At 43.3% G+C, this 21,835-nt stretch overlaps 1 pseudogene; it reads right to left on the bottom strand.

Moving 5' to 3' along the window:
• Positions 1-4,596: 4,596 nt before the first annotated feature.
• LOC147337354 (TBC1 domain family member 2A-like) lies at positions 4,597-21,835 on the bottom strand (annotated as a pseudogene).

The raw sequence follows: 21,835 nt of genomic DNA on the forward strand, positions 1-21,835 counted from the left end.
ATGCTTCGTACTGATGTCCACAATTCTTTTTTATTCCTCTCACAATCATGGAGCACCGTGAAAACTAGAAACGAGTAAAATAATATCAATAGCACATATGACATCCATCTCAGCCACTTATTTCTTTTCACAAGATGCACAAGTGCTTAACAAATAACAGCATAATGTTTTTACCGTGTACGCCTTGTAAAACCAGTAGTAGAAAAGTTGTAGGTTCGTGCTCTTGTGGGGGAGACGTATGTTATCCACCACCTCGATAGCTAGCCGAGAGTTCGAGGGTCACTAGAGCCGCCGAGAACGCATGAACTACTTACGGTAGGACGTTTTGCCAAAGTAAGACGTTTTGTCAGAACACCGAGTCCTCAGGAGGATGCAGCCCATGAATTTGGACACGATCTCAGATGCACTTCTGGTGTTGTCATGGCAACCCACACAAACATTTCAGCGTCAGCTACAATGAGGCGGAGCCCTTACTGAAACACTGAGCTCAGGTAGAGTGAAAGACAACATTTTTCCGCATCCAAAACAGCAGCGCTGTTCCTGTGACCTCTAGTAAAGCCTCTACTTGGGAAAAGGGAGTCTTTCATCAAAGCATCCTGCAGAAGTTGAATAAAAATATGCAAATGTTTAAATGATGCAACTTAATGAAGGCTGACAGCAGTTGTACTATTTTACATTGCAGCGAACAGGGGTGACCATTATTTTCAACGTTTTTACAGCATTTTTCACATTGAAAGTGAAATAATATAAATAATGTCTCAATTAAATTGCGTTAATATTTAAAAATACAAAAACTACAGCTTTGTTCACAAGCCAATAAAAATGTACTTGGGCCAGTGGTAAATGAAAATAACACTTATTCAGCACCTGGTTGTTGCGGCTGCATCAGGACACCAGATGTTCAGCCTCCATCCTGTAGGCAGACTTATCCCCGTCTGAGAGGAGTCCAATAATGGTGGTGTCATCTGCAAGCTTAATTAATTTGACAGACTGGTGGTTGGAGGTGCGGCAGTTGGTGTACAGGGAGAAGGGCATAGAAGAAAGAACACAGCCCTGAGGGGAGCTCGTGCTGATGGTCCGGGAGTCCAAGACATTCTTCCCCAGCCTCACTGGTTGCTTCCTGTCCGTCAGGAAGTCAGTGATCCACCGGCAGATGGGATCAGGCACATTCATCTGGGAAAGCAATCCTTGAAGAAGGTCTGAAAGGATGGTGTTGAAGGTAGAGCTGAAGTCCACAAACAGGATCCTAGCATAGATTCTGCAGGACAAAGTGTAGGGCCATGTTGATGGCATCGTCTACAGACCTGTTGGCTCTGTATGCAAACTGCAGGGGGTCCAGGAGGGGGGCCGTGAGGGTCTTAAGATAGGAGAGAACCAGGCGCTCAAAAGACTTCCTGACCAGATGTCAGAGCCACAGGTCTGTAGTCTTTTCGTCCAGTGATCTTTGGCTTCTTGAAAGCTATATATGATATAAAAATTATATAAAAACTGTTAATCAGCAAAAGAAATTATATCATAGTTCTTATAAAGAAAGCCTCTATCAATCAAACACCAGCAGTGTAGCAATGTTGTTCACTTACACTGTATATAAAACACTGATTTTGGCTACATCCAGTTTTTACTGTATTATAAACATTTTTTACCATGAAGAGTAAAGTGTTTGGCATTTTTGTCATTGTTATTGAGCTCAGAGATCAGGCCCAGCCCAGTATCTACCTGGTTATGAGCAAGGAGCTGGAGGTGATAACTCAACAATAACCAGGCCATGCGTGCATGGATGGATACATGGATGGATCAGTTTGTAGGCTGTGTGTGGTCAGCAGCAGGCTGCTGGGTGTGGACCAAGAGGGAAAGCCCAGCATGTGAAACCCATCAGCAGAAGGCCAGAACAAAGGTGCACAGACAAACGCAGCCCAGACACTCAGGCAGGACGAGTAAAATAAATGGCAGCAAACACAGTATGATGTGGTAAAATGTGCTTTCTTTCACAAACAGATAGCACAAACAAGAATCACAAGAATCTCCTTTGTGGTTCTTGTTTTTCTTTTGAGTACATTAATAAAAAGTTGAAATAAAGTGGCAATAAAATTCATGCACTGAAGACCACACGAAACCCTAATTCACCCTACTACCTGTTGCCTTCACATTCCATTTGCATCCCTTGTCCACAGAATCAAAAATGACCCTTCTTCGCTAAAGATCGAACATAAAGCAATTGCATTTTAAATGGAAGCCCATTTTGCATTAAGAAACACTATCAGCAATCAGAAATTGTGTATATCAGAGTTCTCTGTTTTTACTGTCCTGAAAACTGCATTAATTCAGTGGATGCGGTTAGGTTCAAAACAACGTAATATAAGAGGGCAACCAATTCAATCTAAGAGGGATCCAATTTTTATCCATTCATGTACCAGCTACTGGCTTTTTGCTGTTATGTTCTCATATCGCGTGAGAGTTTATTTGCCAGGTGTCAGAAGTCTAATAATAAAGCTCCGGCACAACGTGGTCGAAGTTACCCGCATATCGGATCGCATCATGTCAGTGAAGATCGACGCCGACCCGACCATCCTACGGATTATCTCCTGCTATGCACCACAGACCAACTGCCCCGACGAGGAGAAGACAGAATTCTGGCGCGCCCTCGACGACCACCTGCAAACGATTAGCCCTGAGGAACACGTGGCGGTAGGCGGCGACCTAAATGGACATGTAGGCAAGGGGAGAGACGGATATCACCGATTCCATGGCGGCCAAGGATTTGGGACCAGAAACGACGACGGTTGCCGGGTACTGGACTACGCAGAGGCCCACGATCTTGCCGTGACCAACACCTTCTTCAAAAAGAAGCCGGCACACCTCATCACGTACTCCAGCGGCGGCAGAGACACCCAAATCGACTACTGGCTAGTCCGAAGACCCCATCTCAGCCTAGTCACGAACGTAAAAGTCATACCATCAACCAATATTGGCCCTCAACATCGGCTACTTGTGATGGATCTCCGACTCAACCTTGGCCAACGACGACGAAGAACACCAACCACGACGGTGGAGAAGATCAAGTGGTGGCGCCTCCCTGAGGGATCCAATTTTTATCCATTCATGTACCAGCTACTGGCTTTTTGCTGTTATGTTCTCATATCGCGTGAGAGTTTATTTGCCAGGTGTCAGAAGTCTAATAATGAATAAAGTTCAGGATATGCTTAAAAACTCACCTCAGTATAGCCGTCATCAGAAGGAAGTGCGCTTCACTGACTCATCAACTTGTCTCAGGCTTTCCACAAAGTTTCACAGTTGACCTTAAAGTAAGATGCTGCAAGCTTACCTTGCAGTGTATTACTTTTTAAGGTCTAAAGACCTTAAAGTGCGCTATAGATTGAAGTGATTTGAACTGACAACAGGGCTAATTCAGCACTTCAAGTTAACATCAATAAAAGTTTTTAAATTTATTCTGATTTCCGTTTGTTTTCATTGCCTGTGCTATCTGTTATTTAGTTCAAATTGTGGGTAGATAATGCTGTGCTGTCATGTGACCTGTTCTCTCATGTGTGCCTTTCTCTTGTTTTGTATGTATTTCTCGTTTGTTATTTATTCCTATTTTATTCCTGCAATTGGTATGGAATTCATTTTTTTTTTTTAAATTGATCAGTGTTTTGAAATTAGATGTGATGAAGATGTGACCTTAATTTACAAAATCAACATCATGTTGGATTCAATGAGACATGAAACTAGTGCATGAAACAGGTCTCAGTAAATGTTCTCATAGACTGCAATACACTGCCCCCTGCTGGTCATTATAAAGTCTGCAGATGTCATTTGACATGAATGTCATATTTGTGAAACAAAATAAAGGACTCTGTAAAATAAATGAAAATCAAATATTTATATACAGAATATTTATGTACAAATGCTGAAAAAGACATTTGAACAAGATGCACACCCAGTAAAATTTAAAAAAAAGAAAAGTCAGTTTTATCATGTGACTATCATGCTGTCATTTCTGCACAATGCACTTTACACCAGATCAAAATAAAACACTGTGAGGTCGTTCTAACCGGAAGCCCAGAGAGCTTCGACAATGCAGCACAATGCCCTGAAGCATCAGCATCAAAATATACTTCAAGTACCAAAAAGTACTCATTGTGCAGAATGCCCTATTTTTGAATAGCTGGACATTTTAATTACTTTATCACCAGCTGTGACTACAGCTGATAATCAACCATGTTTCATAGGGATGTGACTACATTTAGAAATGTCACGCATTTTTAGGTATAAAGCAAAAGATGCAATGAAATAAATAAGCTATCACATATTAATCCAAATGAATTCACTGAAATACATCTGCACATTTCTGCAGCCTGACTTATTACACACGTGAACACAGTACACATTTGTTTACTGCAAGCTTGTTTCAGAGATGTGATGCAGTTAAATCTGTATGCGTCTGTTTCCTTGTAGTGTTAGTAGAGATGGTGAACCTGACACAATCCTGTGTTTGGTGTGAAGGAAACCAGTTAACAGCCGGTTTAGTAAAATTCTCTTGAACTCATGGAAAACTCATCGTCGTCTCGAAGTGAGCAGCTGAAGCGTCCCGTGTGATCAGAGGTCCTCGTCGTCCTCGCTCACCATGACGTCGAGCTCTTTGTCTTTCCGTACGACGCTCTCGGTGATGAACTCCTTGTGCTGCTCCTCCAGCTCACGCAGCTCCGCCTGCAGGCGCTCCAGGTGGAGCACTTGCCGGTTCCTCAGCAGCCGGCTGGGGAATGGGTTCATGTCGTTGAAGGCGATGCTGGTCAGCTTCCTGCATGGACACACGCAGGTGGAAAGGACTCGATCACCAACACAGAGGAACTGGAAACTGATCAGCTTGAGTGTTTCTGTTTTATGCTGCTTGATACTTCAGGTACTGCAGTTTGAGCAGGAAATACTGGACTGACTGGACCACATGTATCCGAGAGCTGCAGATACTTAAAAATCTTTAAATCGTTGTTACTGTGATCAGGGAAATTTAAACTTCTCACAAAATTTCAGTAAAAAGGGTTTGAAGCTCAAAGATTCAACAGCTACATCCGCTACACTTCTGAGAGTGTAACAGCTCGTAGATTAAGGCGGGTGGAGGCGAGTGCGTACCTGGCATTGGAGACGGTCTTTGTGAAGAAGCGTAGGTACTGGTAGATCTCCACGCTGTCGTGAATCTTCAGGATGTCGTCCTCTTTGTATTTGAACAGAGCCAGAGTGTATCTGAAGATCACCTGCAGCACAGACACGCATTTCATAACAGGACACTCACGCCACACAATTAATTGGAAACTTTGAGGAGGTGAGTCATAAAATTACTCTTTCAGTTGTGGTGCAGTTGGGCCCTTTACTCATTACAGCTCTGATCGATTTCCAATAAGCCACTTGGTTCCTCAGTTGCCAGATAATATTAACTTACTTGGTAGTTGAGCTTTAAGTTTAAATTAAACTTTTGGGTTGGATCTACGTGGCTGAAGCTGTTGTCAGCATTTATCCCTGTGTGGTATATATTTCTGTGTCTGAACTGTGATTTTATTTCCTGAGACAAACGATGTAAAAGCTGTGCTGCATTTGTCACATTGCAGAAACAAGCCCAAAGCCATTGTCCCGCTCATCGTCTGGATTTACGCTGCTTGTGGTAGACTGTGAGGTCGTTACTAGAATGATGTGCTTTCCCACTCCTATTTCATGTCACATGACAGTTCCCCATGCTTAGTAAACAATGTCTTATTACTCCTAAAATGTAAATAAAGACATCTAAAGGTGAAAACAAAATCATTTTTGTTTCCATGGACACTACTGTGGTGCATTCAAGTGTTGTCTGCATTTCTGTCATGGTGTGTTCGGGTGTATGGTACCTTGGTACCCTCATACAGGAAGGCGTCCCACAGAGGCATCAGGATGTCGCTGGGCAGACTCTCCACAAAAACCACCAGGAACCAGTTGAAGGTGACCAGAGAGACGTCAATGTTGTGATCCTCAAAGTGAGATGCCAGGCGAGGAAGCTTCTCCGCCATGAAGTCCTTCAGCACGCGCTGGTCCGCCTGAGCACAAAGACTCACAGAGATCAGCCTCACTGATCACTAAAACAGATCACAGCAGGCAAGCAGGTGAGTGTGTCTGCTGACCTGAGAGGCCACCAGATTCTTGGTGTAGTAGTCCTGAGGCATGATGGCTTCCACCACTGCCACCAGACACCAGAAGGCGTCTTCGTCACTTTGGAGGACCAACAGAGCGAGGGCCGCTAACCTGTGGACATTCATGGAAGGTGACGTTGTGTCTGGAAGGCGGGTCCACATAAGAACTCAGATATAATATTTATATTTTTGTTCTAACCTGTTGAGTCCCTGGCAGCAGCCAATGGCAAGGTTGTGCCAGCCAGCAGGATGCTGCGGAGCTGCTGAAGGGCGGGGCTGGAGTCTGAAAGTAAGAGCTCGTTTAGACTCTATTCTGTGAACAGGCTTGCTCCCACGAATATGTGAATTCATCTGTAAAAGAGTTGAACTCTAATGCACCTGTTCCTCCTGCTCCCTGCTGCAGGGCGGCCTGTTGGACTACGAATGCCAGTGCGGAGCTAAGAAGATCAAAGAGGAGCTGTTGTTCTTGAACCTGCCAAAGTGAGTAACCTCAAATCGGTCCCCAAAGGCCTCAAACCACCACAGTTCAGTCGGTGTCAGTTTTGTTCATGTCATGTCCTCCTTGCATCTTCCTTTGAGCCTCTCCTCTTTGTCTCATCTCTTTCAGTGTGCTGATCCTCCATCTGAAGTGGTTTACGTTCACTCCATCGTTCACCGTGGAGAAGAAGAACAGCCCCATTGTTCTGACACAGCAGCTGGTGATCAGCCAGGACACAGCCTTTACTGAAGAGGTAAGGGAAAAGGCACACCGTTCATTTCAAGTATGGATGGAGCCCATTTCTAAGCTAACGGGTGGTGCCGCTGCCCTCTCCCAGTAAACTGCTCGCTATTTGTTGGTCAGCGTGATCAGTCGTTTGGGCTCCTCAGCTTACAGCGGTGAGTGGGTGCTTTCAGACACATGTGCTGAATGCAGGTCAGCTTTGAAAGTTTATGAGACGTTAATAAGTGCGCCTTCTCCTCTCAGGACATTACGTCTGTGACGGCGTTCACCAGATGAGCGGAAGAGACGACGTCACAGACAGCCGGCTCACGTACGATGACGAGTTGGTCTGCCAGACCACGTGTGAGTCTGTGTGTGAGCAGCGGCAGAGAACAGCTTACCTGCTATTCTATAAAAGACAGGTGACGTCTCCCAGCAAACAGTCAGCATGTCTGTGCAAATATTCAGTGTAACTTGTAGAAAAACCCTCACACTCAGTTTATTTGTGTTTTTCTTTTTCTATTTCTTACTTTCTTTGCCGCACTAGAAAGGCAGCAGAGTCGGGACTCAGATCTGCAGCAACACCTTCATTGTTATTGTTATTATTGTTGTTAGTACTCTTGTTGTTATGATTGATATTGTTACTGTTATGATCAGTTTTATTATTATTATTATCATTATTAATTTTTTAATACATTTGTTTATCTTTATTATTATTAGTAGTAATGTTGTTGTTTATGTTGTTATTGTTATTATTATTACTGGTATTTTTGACATTATTATTATTATTTTGTTGTTATTGTCATTATTAGTAGAAGTAGTATTAGTTATATCATTTTTATATCAGCCTGGAGTGAACAACATGAAAGCATGGATCCATCCTCCCTCACATTCACAATTCAGGCTGCTGGTGTAATCGTGCGGGGGATATTTTCCTGGTACACTTTGGGACCTTTAAATGCTACAGTCTGAGTATTGTTATGACCACAGTGTACCCTCTTCTGATGGCTGAAAGTAAAAGGGGGTCCAGTACCGGTTCCGGTACCAGGCCTACTGACAATTTAACATAATGTAAAATGGTAACATCGTAAACAGAATGTTACCATTTAACATAATGTAAAATGGTAACATTGTAAACAGAATGTTACCATTTAACATAATGTAAAATGGTAACATTGTAAACAGAATGTTACCATTTAACATAATGTTAAATGGTAACATTGTAAACAGAATGTTACCATTTAACATAATGTTAAATGGTAACATTGTAAACAGAATGTTACCATTTAACATAATGTTAAATGGTAACATTGTAAACAGAATGTTACCATTTAACACAATGTAAAATGGTAACATTGTAAACAGAATGTTACCATGTAACACAATGTAAAATGGTAACATTGTAAACAGAATGTTACCATTTAACACAATGTAAAATGGTAACATTGTAAACAGAATGTTACCATTTAACACAATGTAAAATGGTAACATTGTAAACAGAATGTTACCATTTAACACAAGGTAAAATGGTAACATTGTAAACAGAATGTTACCATTTAACATTATGTTAAATGGTAACATTGTAAACAGAATGTTACCATTTAACACAATGTAAAATGGTAACATTGTAAACAGAATGTTACCATTTAACACAATGTAAAATGGTAACATTGTAAACAGAATGTTACCATTTAACATAATGTGAAATGGTAACATTGTAAACAGAATGTTGCCATTTAACATTATGTTAAATATAACTAACGGATTTACTTTACCAAATGGACCATCCCGGCCTTGCCGTATTGGTCTATTTGATTCACCTTTGTTTTTATTGTTTATTTTATTTTCACTTGCTACACATAGGACAGACATGACTGGGGGAAAGAAAGGGGAGAAAGAAAGAGGGAAAGAAAAACAGCAGGGAAGAGGAATGGTGATAAAGGGCAAAAAACAAAAACCAACAAAACAAACAGACAAAAAATATATATATCAGTCACTTCAACTCAAAGAAGTCCAGACGCTTTTCTTTCCAAGCTCCTTTGACTGACTGTTAGGACAACTTATTTATTGCAAGCATGCAGTACAAGAATAACTCGATGTTTCTGACTTTGCATTACGAATTGTTTACCCACTGACAAACATTTCAAATGAAATTAAATTAAAAAACAATTTGTGGTAACCTGATTTTAATTCAAAAAGAATCATTAACAACACTTCTTGTAATGGTGTCAAAATCAGCCCAACTTTTATTTTCAAATGCAAAAAGTAAAAGAAAATGAGCCAACATACTGGACACATATAATTGTCAATATAATTGTTTATAAACAATTATACTGTCATCATTGTTACAGATATGGAAACTTTATTAACAATTTGTCCAAGTAAAAAAATGCCCTGCTAATTGTTGGGGTTTTCTCTCCTCTAGCCCTTTCCTTTAAGCTCTTCTTTACATCCCCCCACCCCCACCTTTTCTTTTTTCTTAATAATATAACAATAAAAACAATTGGCTGCATTTTAAATGTGTCAGATCAATGTCTTTATTCAAGAATACAAGAAATGGTAATAGCTGCATGTGTGTTTGTGTGTGTGCATAATATGCATACTTTACTTGTTGGATCCAAATCCCACAAGGAATCAAATAAAACAAGAAGACAAACAAAAACAAAACAAAAATATATTTCTCTCCCTTCCCAGGTCAGGTTCACAAAAGCATTGCAGCTCTTTATTCCTCTTGTACAGCTCCAGAGTCTGTCAGCCAAAAAGAAACTACTGAGGTTCCAACACCCAGTGTTTCTGTAAACACAGATGAAAATGAACAGTCATCCACATCTAAAAGATTTGTAGATTCGAGGGACCGGTATAATACATCTAGTACATCTTTGTTTAAACCTCAGAACACAAAAAGGGAACAAACCATTGTATACAGATTTAAAAGTGCGCAAAGCAACGAACAGTCACCCTCTGAAACAGCTGAGGTTATCACAACCATTGTTTCTGTAAATACACAGGAACAGTCACCCACCTCAAAAAGATTAGTATATTCAAGGGACCAGTGTATCTACTCTGGTCAAAAGAATCCATGCTTCGTACTGATGTCCACAATTCTTTTTTATTCCTCTCACAATCATGGAGCACCGTGAAAACTAGAAACGAGTAAAATAATATCAATAGCACATATGACATCCATCTCAGCCACTTATTTCTTTTCACAAGGTGCACAAGTGCTTAACAAATAACAGCATAATGTTTTTACCGTGTACGCCTTGTAAAACCAGTAGTAGAAAAGTTGTAGGTTCGTGCTCTTGTGGGGGAGACGTATGTTATCCACCACCTCGATAGCTAGCCGAGAGTTCGAGGGTCACTAGAGCCGCCGAGAACGCATGAACTACTTACGGTAGGACGTTTTGCCAAAGTAAGACGTTTTGTCAGAACACCGAGTCCTCAGGAGGATGCAGCCCATGAATTTGGACACGATCTCAGATGCACTTCTGGTGTTGTCATGGCAACCCACACAAACATTTCAGCGTCAGCTACAATGAGGCGGAGCCCTTACTGAAACACTGAGCTCAGGTAGAGTGAAAGACAACATTTTTCTGCATCCAAAACAGCAGCGCTGTTCCTGTGACCTCTAGTAAAGCCTCTACTTGGGAAAAGGGAGTCTTTCATCAAAGCATCCTGCAGAAGTTGAATAAAAATATGCAAATGTTTAAATGATGCAACTTAATGAAGGCTGACAGCAGTTGTACTATTTTACATTGCAGCGAACAGGGGTGACCATTATTTTCAAAGTTTTTACAGAATTTTTCACATTGAAAGTGAAATAATATAAATAATGTCTCAATTAGGAGGTGGTCAACAAGTACAAGTACCTCGGGCTGTGGGTGGACAATAAACTGGACTGGTCATGCAACACAGAGCACCTGTATAAAAAAGCCCAAAGCCGACTGTACTTCCTCAGGAGGCTGAGGTCTTTTAACATCTGCAGGAAGCTCCTGAGGATGTTTTACCAGTCAGTGGTTGCTGGAGTACTTTTCTATGCTGTGGTGTGCTGGGGGAGCAGCACAGCAAAGAAGGACTCATCCAGGCTGGAGAAACTGATCAGGAGGGCTAGCTCTGTGGTCGGCATGAAGCTGGACACTCTGGTGACAGTGGCAGAGAAAAGGACATTAAAGAAACTGATGGACATTATGGACAATGCCAGGCATCCTCTGCACACGGCCATTAACAACCAGAAGAGTCTGTTCAGTGACAGGTTGCTTCTCCCAAAGACAAGAACTAACAGACTTAAAAACTCCTTTGTCCCACACGCCATCAGACTGTTTAACTCCTCTCTGGAGGGGAGAGGGAGGGGAAACAGGAGGACAAAGGAGGGGGGAACAACTAAGCTGTAGTGCCTCTTCACCTCACTGTGCAATACCTTTTGTGCAATACTTTTGTAAATAGTCAACGGTGCAATAGACTCAATACTTGAAATGTGCAATTCACTTGTATTTTTATTTTTATTCCTATTTATTATATTTATCCCCTTCGTATATTTTATTTATATTGTCTCTGTATTTATATATATGTGTGTGTGTATAACTCTGTAACTTCTGTCGGTGCTGTGCTTTTTTGGAAATCGAATTTCCCAGAGGAACCCACCCGAGGGATTAATAAAGTTCTATCTAATCTAATCTAATCTAATTAAATTGCGCTAACGGAGTCGTGGCTAACATTGCTAACTCCGGACACGAGCGTGACACTACCGGGATTCCAGCTGCTGCGAGCGGACAGGACCAGAGACAGCGGTAAGAGGAAAGGAGGGGGACTGGCAGTTTTTGTGAACGACAGATGGTGTAACCCTGGGCACATCACTGTAAAAGAGCAACTCTGCAGCAGAGACATTGAGCTGTTAGCCGTTAGCATGCGTCCGTACTACCTGCCCCGGGAGTTCTCGCATGTTATCGCGATAACAGCGTATGCCCCCCCCCCTCGGCCAACGCGGATGCAGCCTGTGACTCTCTCCACTCTGTGGTCAGCAGACTGCAAACACAATCACCGAGAGCCCTTCTCATAATATCAGGGGACTTCAATCATGCCTCACTGGACTCCACACTGCCCACCTTCACCCAGTATGTGACCTGCCCAACCAGAGTCAATAAAACACTGGACTTACTGTATGCCAATGCAGAAGAGGCATACAGTTCATCACCTCTCCCTCCCCTGGGCAGATCTGATCACAACCTGGTGCACCTTGTCCCTGTGTATGAGCCCTTAGTGCGCAGGGAGCCACCAGCCACCCGCACAGTACAGAGATGGTCAGAGGAGAGCGAGGAGGCTCTTAAGGATTGTTTTGAGTCGACTGTGTGGGAGGTGATTTGTGATGACCACGGTGAGGACATCGACAGCCTTACTACATGCATTACTGACTATATAAACTTCTGTGTGGATAACACTGTACCTACCAGGACTGTACGGTGTTTCTCCAACAACAAACCTTGGATTACCCCAGAAATTAAAGCTGTCCTCAAGCAGAAGAGGAGGGCCTTCAAATCCAGAGACAAAGAGGAGTTGAAAAGGGTGCAGAGAGAGCTGAGGGGACTGATAAGGAATGGGAAGGAGAGCTACAGGCAGAAGATGGAGAACCAGCTTCAACAAAACAACGTTGGTGAAGTCTGGAGAGGCCTCAGAACCATCTCGGGCCACAAACAGCAGAACTCTCTGCCTGGGAGGGATGTGAGATGGGCAAATGAACTGAATCATTTCTTCAACAGATTTGACTCAGCCATGAGGCAGTCTGCAACATCGGCTGCAGACTCACCCACCCCCACTGCTGCTGTTCCACCTCAGACACTTCACACCTCCTCTATTCACCCTGCTCACTCCCCCCCACCCCCAACAACAGCATCCAATACACACTCAACACAAGGCTCCAGCCTGTCTCTCTCAACCACCCAGGTTAGGAGGGAACTGAGGAGGATTAATGGCAAGAAGGCAGCGGGTCCAGATGGCATCAGCTCGAGGGTCGTCAGGTCCTGCGCGGACCAACTGTGTGGGGTGATGGAGCACCTCTTCAACCTGAGCCTGAGGTTGGGAAGAGTTCCACAGCTCTGGAAAACCTCCTGTGTTGTACCAGTGCCAAAGACTTCACGCCCCAAGGACCTCAACAGCTACAGGCCGGTGGCTCTGACATCCCACCTGATGAAGACCCTGGAGCGGTTGGTCCTGGCTCAGCTTCGGCGCCTAATAAGCTCATCACTGGACCCACTTCAGTTTGCCTACCAGCCTGGCATTGGAGCGGATGATGCCGTCATTCACCTCCTACATCGTTCCCTCGCTCACCTGGAGACCGCTGGAAGCACTGTGAGAATCATGTTCTTTGATTTCTCCAGTGCCTTCAACACCATTCTTCCCTTGGTTCTAAAGGACAAGCTGGTGAACTCTGGAGTGGACCATCACCTCACTACCTGGATCCTGGACTACCTCACCGACCGACCACAGTATGTGAGGACTCAGGGCTGTGTGTCGGACAGGGTCGTCTGCAGTACGGGGGCCCCACAGGGAACGGTTCTGGCTCCGTTCCTCTTCACCATCTACACTGCAGACTTCTCCCACAATTCCACCCAGTGCTTCCTGCAGAAGTTCTCTGATGACTCTGCAATAGTCGGCCTCATCACTGATGGGGACGACAAGGAGTACAGAGGTCTGACCCAAGACTTTGTGGACTGGTGCCAGCTGAACTACCTCCAGATCAACGCCAGTAAAACCAAGGAACTGGTGGTAGACTTCCGCAGGCACAAGCATTCTCCACTGCAACCACTGAACATCCAAGGTATGGACATTGAGGCTGTGGACAGCTACAGGTACCTTGGTGTTCATCTGAACAATAGACTGGACTGGACTCATAACTCAGACGCCCTCTACAGGAAAGGGCAGAGCAGGCTGTACCTGCTGCGGAGACTCAGGTCGTTTGGAGTGGAGGGCCCACTCCTGAAGAAATTCTATGACTCTGTTGTGGCTTCTGCTATCTTTTATGGTGTGGTCTGCTGGGGCGGCAGCATCTCTGCTGGGGACAGGAAGAGACTGAACAGGGTGATCCGAAGGGCCAGCTCTGTTCTAGGATGCCCTCTGGACCCAGTGGAGGTGGTGAGTGACAGGAGAACGGGGGCTAAGCTGTCATCCCTGATGGACAACATCTCCCACCCCATGCAGCAGACTGTGACAGCACTGAGCAGCTCCTTCAGTGGGAGACTGCGGCACCCACGGTGTGGGATGGAGAGATTTCGCAGGTCTTTCCTCCCCACTGCTGTCAGACTCCATAATAAAGACTTTAACAGATCAAGCACACACATCCATACATATGCAATAATACTAAGTGCAATAATCCTTTCTGTCATCGTTGTATTTTTACTCAGTTGTATATAGTATTTGTATTTGTATTCTATTTTTATCTTATTGTATATTTATTTTATTTTATTCTACTGTATATAGTATTTTATTTTATTCTATTCTGTACAGTTGTGTACTGTATTTATTCTTATTGTATTCTAATTTTTGCCTCATAACTTTTGCACTGTCCACTTCCTGCTGTGACAAAACAAATTTCCCACGTGTGGGACTAATAAAGGTTATCTTATCTTATCTTATCTTATCTTATCTTATCTTATCTTATCTTAATATTTAAAAATACAAAAACTACAGCTTTGTTCATCTACAAGCTTAATTAATTTGACTGACTGGTGGTTGGAGGTGCGGCAGTTGGTGTACAGGGAGAAGGGCATAGAAGAAAGAACACAGCCCTGAGGGGAGCTCGTGCTGATGGTCCGGGAGTCCAAGACATTCTTCCCCAGCCTCACTGGTTGCTTCCTGTCCGTCAGGAAGTCAGTGATCCACCGGCAGATGGGATCAGGCACATTCATCTGGGAAAGCAATCCTTGAAGAAGGTCTGAAAGGATGGTGTTGAAGGTAGAGCTGAAGTCCACAAACAGGATCCTAGCATAGATTCTGCAGGACAAAGTGTAGGGCCATGTTGATGGCATCGTCTACAGACCTGTTGGCTCTGTATGCAAACTGCAGGGGGTCCAGGAGGGGGGCCGTGAGGGTCTTAAGATAGGAGAGAACCAGGCGCTCAAAAGACTTCCTGACCAGATGTCAGAGTCACAGGTCTGTAGTCTTTTCGTCCAGTGATCTTTGGCTTCTTGAAAGCTATATATGATATAAAAATTATATAAAAACTGTTAATCAGCAAAAGAAATGATATCATAGTTCTTATAAAGAAAGCCTCTATCAATCAAACACCAGCAGTGTAGCAATGTTGTTCACTTACACTGTATATAAAACACTGATTTTGGCTACATCCAGTTTTTACTGTATTATAAACATTTTTTACCATGAAGAGTAAAGTGTTTGGCATTTTTGTCATTGTTATTGAGCTCAGAGATCAGGCCCAGCCCAGTATCTACCTGGTTATGAGCAAGGAGCTGGAGGTGATAACTCAACAATAACCAGGCCATGCATGCATGGATGGATGCATGGATGGATCAGTTTGTAGGCTGTGTGTGGTCAGCAGCAGGCTGCTGGGTGTGGACCAAGAGGGAAAGCCCAGCATGTGAAACCCATCAGCAGAAGGCCAGAACAAAGGTGCACAGACAAATGCAGCCCAGACACTCAGGCAGGACGAGTAAAATAAATGGCAGCAAACACAGTATGATGTGGTAAAATGTGCTTTCTTTCACAAACAGATAGCACAAACAAGAATCACAAGAATCTCCTTTGTGGTTCTTGTTTTTCTTTTGAGTACATTAATAAAAAGTTGAAATAAAGTGGCAATAAAATTCATGCACTGAAGACCACACGAAACCCTAATTCACCCTACTACCTGTTGCCTTCACATTCCATTTGCATCCCTTGTCCACAGAATCAAAAATGACCCTTCTTCACTAAAGATCGAACATAAAGCAATTGCATTTTAAATGGAAGCCCATTTTGCATTAAGAAACACTATCAGCAATCAGAAATTGTGTATATCAGAGTTCTCTGTTTTTACTGTCCTGAAAACTGCATTAATTCAGTGGATGCGGTTAGGTTCAAAACAACGTAATATAAGAGGGCAACCAATTCAATCTAAGAGGGATCCAATTTTTATCCATTCATGTACCAGCTACTGGCTTTTTGCTGTTATGTTCTCATATCGCGTGAGAGTTTATTTGCCAGGTGTCAGAAGTCTAATAATGAATAAAGTTCAGGATATGCTTAAAAACTCACCTCAGTATAGCCGTCATCAGAAGGAAGTGCGCTTCACTGACTCATCAACTTGTCTCAGGCTTTCCACAAAGTTTCACAGTTGACCTTAAAGTAAGATGCTGCAAGCTTACCTTGCAGTGTATTCCTTTTCAAGGTCTAAAGACCTTAAAGTGCGCTATAGATTGAAGTGATTTGAACTGACAACAGGGCTAATTCAGCACTTCAAGTTAACATCAATAAAAGTTTTTAAATTTATTCTGATTTCCGTTTGTTTTCATTGCCTGTGCTATCTGTTATTTAGTTCAAATTGTGGGTAGATAATGCTGTGCTGTCATGTGACCTGTTCTCTCATGTGTGCCTTTCTCTTGTTTTGTATGTATTTCTCGTTTGTTATTTATTCCTATTTTATTCCTGCAATTGGTATGGAATTCATTTTTTTTTTTAAATTGATCAGTGTTTTGAAATTAGATGTGATGAAGATGTGACCTTAATTTACAAAATCAACATCATGTTGGATTCAATGAGACATGAAACTAGTGCATGAAACAGGTCTCAGTAAATGTTCTCATAGACTGCAATACACTGCCCCCTGCTGGTCATTATAAAGTCTGCAGATGTCATTTGACATGAATGTCATATTTGTGAAACAAAATAAAGGACTCTGTAAAATAAATGAAAATCAAATATTTATATACAGAATATTTATGTACAAATGCTGAAAAAGACATTTGAACAAGATGCACACCCAGTAAAATTAAAAAAGAAAAGAAAAGTCAGTTTTATCATGTGACTATCATGCTGTCATTTCTGCACAATGCACTTTATACCAGATCAAAATAAAACACTGTGAGGTCGTTCTAACCGGAAGCCCAGAGAGCGTCGACAATGCAGCACAATGCCCTGAAGCATCAGCATCAAAATATACTTCAAGTACCAAAAAGTACTCATTGTGCAGAATGCCCTATTTTTGAATAGCTGGACTTTTTAATTACTTTATCACCAGCTGTGACTACAGCTGATAATCAACCATGTTTCATAGGGATGTGACTACATTTAGAAATGTCACGCATTTTTAGGTATAAAGCAAAAGATGCAATGAAATAAATAAGCTATCACATATTAATCCAAATGAATTCACTGAAATACATCTGCACATTTCTGCAGCCTGACTTATTACACACGTGAACACAGTACACATTTGTTTACTGCAAGCTTGTTTCAGAGATGTGATGCAGTTAAATCTGTATGCGTCTGTTTCCTTGTAGTGTTAGTAGAGATGGTGAACCTGACACAATCCTGTGTTTGGTGTGAAGGAAACCAGTTAACAGCCGGTTTAGTAAAATTCTCTTGAACTCATGGAAAACTCATCGTCGTCTCGAAGTGAGCAGCTGAAGCGTCCCGTGTGATCAGAGGTCCTCGTCGTCCTCGCTCACCATGACGTCGAGCTCTTTGTCTTTCCGTACGACGCTCTCGGTGATGAACTCCTTGTGCTGCTCCTCCAGCTCACGCAGCTCCGCCTGCAGGCGCTCCAGGTGGAGCACTTGCCGGTTCCTCAGCAGCCGGCTGGGGAATGGGTTCATGTCGTTGAAGGCGATGCTGGTCAGCTTCCTGCATGGACACACGCAGGTGGAAAGGACTCGATCACCAACACAGAGGAACTGGAAACTGATCAGCTTGAGTGTTTCTGTTTTATGCTGCTTGATACTTCAGGTACTGCAGTTTGAGCAGGAAATACTGGACTGACTGGACCACATGTATCCGAGAGCTGCAGATACTTAAAAATCTTTAAATCGTTGTTACTGTGATCAGGGAAATTTAAACTTCTCACAAAATTTCAGTAAAAAGGGTTTGAAGCTCAAAGATTCAACAGCTACATCCGCTACACTTCTGAGAGTGTAACAGCTCGTAGATTAAGGCGGGTGGAGGCGAGTGCGTACCTGGCATTGGAGACGGTCTTTGTGAAGAAGCGTAGGTACTGGTAGATCTCCACGCTGTCGTGAATCTTCAGGATGTCGTCCTCTTTGTATTTGAACAGAGCCAGAGTGTATCTGAAGATCACCTGCAGCACAGACACGCATTTCATAACAGGACACTCACGCCACACAATTAATTGGAAACTTTGAGGAGGTGAGTCATAAAATTACTCTTTCAGTTGTGGTGCAGTTGGGCCCTTTACTCATTACAGCTCTGATCGATTTCCAATAAGCCACTTGGTTCCTCAGTTGCCAGATAATATTAACTTACTTGGTAGTTGAGCTTTAAGTTTAAATTAAACTTTTGGGTTGGATCTACGTGGCTGAAGCTGTTGTCAGCATTTATCCCTGTGTGGTATATATTTCTGTGTCTGAACTGTGATTTTATTTCCTGAGACAAACGATGTAAAAGCTGTGCTGCATTTGTCACATTGCAGAAACAAGCCCAAAGCCATTGTCCCGCTCATCGTCTGGATTTACGCTGCTTGTGGTAGACTGTGAGGTCGTTACTAGAATGATCTGCTTTCCCACTCCTATTTCATGTCACATGACAGTTCCCCATGCTTAGTAAACAATGTCTTATTACTCCTAAAATGTAAATAAAGACATCTAAAGGTGAAAACAAAATCATTTTTGTTTCCATGGACACTACTGTGGTGCATTCAAGTGTTGTCTGCATTTCTGTCATGGTGTGTTCGGGTGTATGGTACCTTGGTACCCTCATACAGGAAGGCGTCCCACAGAGGCATCAGGATGTCGCTGGGCAGACTCTCCACAAAAACCACCAGGAACCAGTTGAAGGTGACCAGAGAGACGTCAATGTTGTGATCCTCAAAGTGAGATGCCAGGCGAGGAAGCTTCTCCGCCATGAAGTCCTTCAGCACGCGCTGGTCCGCCTGAGCACAAAGACTCACAGAGATCACAGTCCACCAGATTCTTGGTGTAGTAGTCCTGAGGCATGATGGCTTCCACCACTGCCACCAGACACCAGAAGGCGTCTTCGTCACTTTGGAGGACCAGCAGAGCGAGGGCCGCTAACCTGTGGACATTCATGGAAGGTGAGGTTCTGCCTGGAAGGCGGGTCCACATAAGAACTCAGATATAAAATTTATACTTTTGTTCTGACCTGTTGAGTACCTGGCAGTAGCCAATGGCAGGGTTATGCCCGGAGAAGGCCAGAAGGATGCGGCGGAGCTGCTGGAGGGCAGGGCTGGAGGGCGGGGCTGGACGGCGAGGAGAAGTGCTGATTGGTCGTCAGGGTTCGGTGAAGGTCCAGCTGGACCTGCCTGGAGGCAGGATTAGGAGCTGTCCGATTCTTCTCACACAGCTGGAAACAGAACAGGATTACTGAGTGCTCGCCAGCATTCCCGACAGGAAGAAGGAGGAGCCACCTGTGCTCAGGTGCGGATAAAGCACTCTCTCTCTCTACAGCTGTACCTGCTGATAGCGTTGCGTGTGGCACTCTTGGGTTGTCAAAGTTCTGGCTCGGACCAAACAGCGCCACACTCTCTGCCGATACTCCCGAGGGACGCCTTCACGCACCAGAATTTTGAGCTCAGGTGAGATAATGAAGTCATCGTCGGACCTGCCTGCAAGGTACTGAACCCAGCGGCTCAGCAGGGAGTGCTCCAGACCCTCCTACAGAGACAATGATGTATGATATAAAAAGAGGATAACCATTATCTGTTAAGCATTATGTTACAATTTAACATAATGTAAAATTGTAACATTGTAAACATAATGTTACAATTTTACATTATGTTACAGTTTAACATAAAGTAAAATTGTAACATTATGTTTACAATGTTACAATTTATAAATTGTAACATTGTAAACATAATGTTACAATTTTACATTATGTAACAATTTAACATAATGTAAAATTGTAACATTGTAAACATAATGTTACAATTTTACTTTATGTAACAATTTAACATAATGTAAAATTGTAACATTGTAAACATAATGTTACAATTTTACTTTATGTTACAGTTTAACATCATATAAAATTGTAACATTATGTTTACAATGTTACAATTTACAAATTGTAACATGATGTTACAATTTTACATGATGTTAAATTGTAGCTGTTAAGGGTGGTGAGTTAGCGAACCTATACGCGGACTTCTCGTTTAAGTTGAACAGTGTCTTTATTTACAGTGAAGCCAAAATCAATCCACAATTATCCACAGTGCAAGTCCCTTCAGTGCTCCTCTCCCCGTCTCCCCTCGTGTGTCCACAAAACTCCCTAGAATCAGTGAAGTGTCCCCTTCCGTCTCTCCGTCTCGATCGCGTCCAGGCTTAGTAGGCAGCTCAGAGCGGCAGCACTTACGGGTCGGAGGTCTCCCGTTGCTACGCGACCGCGTAACAATCGCAGCGGAGAAAAAGCGGAGCGAGAGAGGAGAACAAAAAAACACACACACACAGGTCGACCGGTCGGGGCACCGTCCGACTCTGACAGTAACATCATATAAAATTGTAACATTATGTTTACAATGTTACAATCCCTACCCTCACCTATGGCCACGAGCTGTGGGTAGTGACCGAAAGAACGAGATCGCGTATACAAGCGGCAGAAATGAGCTTCCTCCGAAGGGTGGCTGGCCTCTCCCTTAGAGATAGGGTGAGAAGTTCGGCCGTCCGGGAGGGGCTCAGAGTAGAGCAGCTGCTGCTCCACATCGAAAGGAGCCAGCTGAGGTGGTTCGGGCATCTGACAAGGATGCCCCCTGGGCGCCTCCTGGGTGAGGTGTTCCAGGCATGTCCCACCGGGAGGGGGCCCCGGGGCAGACCCAGGACACGCTGGAGAGATTATATCTCTCGGCTGGCCTGGGAACGCCTTGGTGTTCCCCCGGATAAGCTGGAGGAGGTGGCTGGGGAGAGGGAGGTCTGGGCCTCTTTGCTTAGGCTGCTGCCCCCGCGACCTCGGATAAAGCGGATGAAGATGGATGGATGGATGGATGTTACAATTGTAAAATTGTAACATTATGTTTACAATGTTACAATTTCACATTATGTTAAATTGCAACATGATGTAAAATCGTAACATTAAGTTTACAATGTTACAATTGTAAATATAATTTACCCAATTAATTCTGTCATAACAGAAGTATGACTTCTCTGTGTTATTAATCCGTATTAATATCATAGGGAGATTAATATCCCTACAATATTAAGCATCAGACTTTATCAAAATTTCTAAAAACTTTTTTTGTTGGATAGTGTAGCGCAGCTGGATAGTGTAGTGGTAATACTACACATCTTTGGAGTCGCACGTTCGATTCCCACCCAGTATCCAGTAAGGGTCCTGGCTAGACCCCTCATGCTAACCAAAAATCCCTGGAATGGTGCGGCTATGTCTGCAGTCTCTCCGCTTAAATTTAGAGCTTGCTTGTTTGTTAAATGTATTATTTACTGTTTTTAGTTTACTCCATGACGGGGCTGGATATCGGGCGTCCTGCACCACCCATCCGGTCTGGAGCATAGCGAAACCATTTCTGCACTGTTTGAACGAAGGTAAACTCAGAAACTGCCCCCACCTGCTGAGTCAGGCCATCTAAGACAACAAAAAAACCCCAAAACAAACAAACAAAAAAACAGTAAAAAAGAGGGGTTCAATTAGAGTTCAAATATGAATAACCTCTCGCCAAAAGTCTTTAACAGCTAGAAAGCTGGCAAACTACTAAGCTGATCAACATGAAAGGCACAAGGTGGAAATCAGCAAACTGCTGCCTCACTTTGTTCACCTGTGCTCTATATTTCATGGTCCGGTTGGCTGCAGGACCAAACAT

Source organism: Aulonocara sp. 'chitande type north' Nkhata Bay, linkage group LG2 (assembly GCF_057382095.1).
Source record: "Aulonocara sp. 'chitande type north' Nkhata Bay isolate Kocher_YH1m ecotype deep benthic linkage group LG2, A_spYH_male_GT1.1, whole genome shotgun sequence".
Lineage (NCBI taxonomy): Eukaryota > Metazoa > Chordata > Actinopteri > Cichliformes > Cichlidae > Aulonocara > Aulonocara sp. 'chitande type north' Nkhata Bay.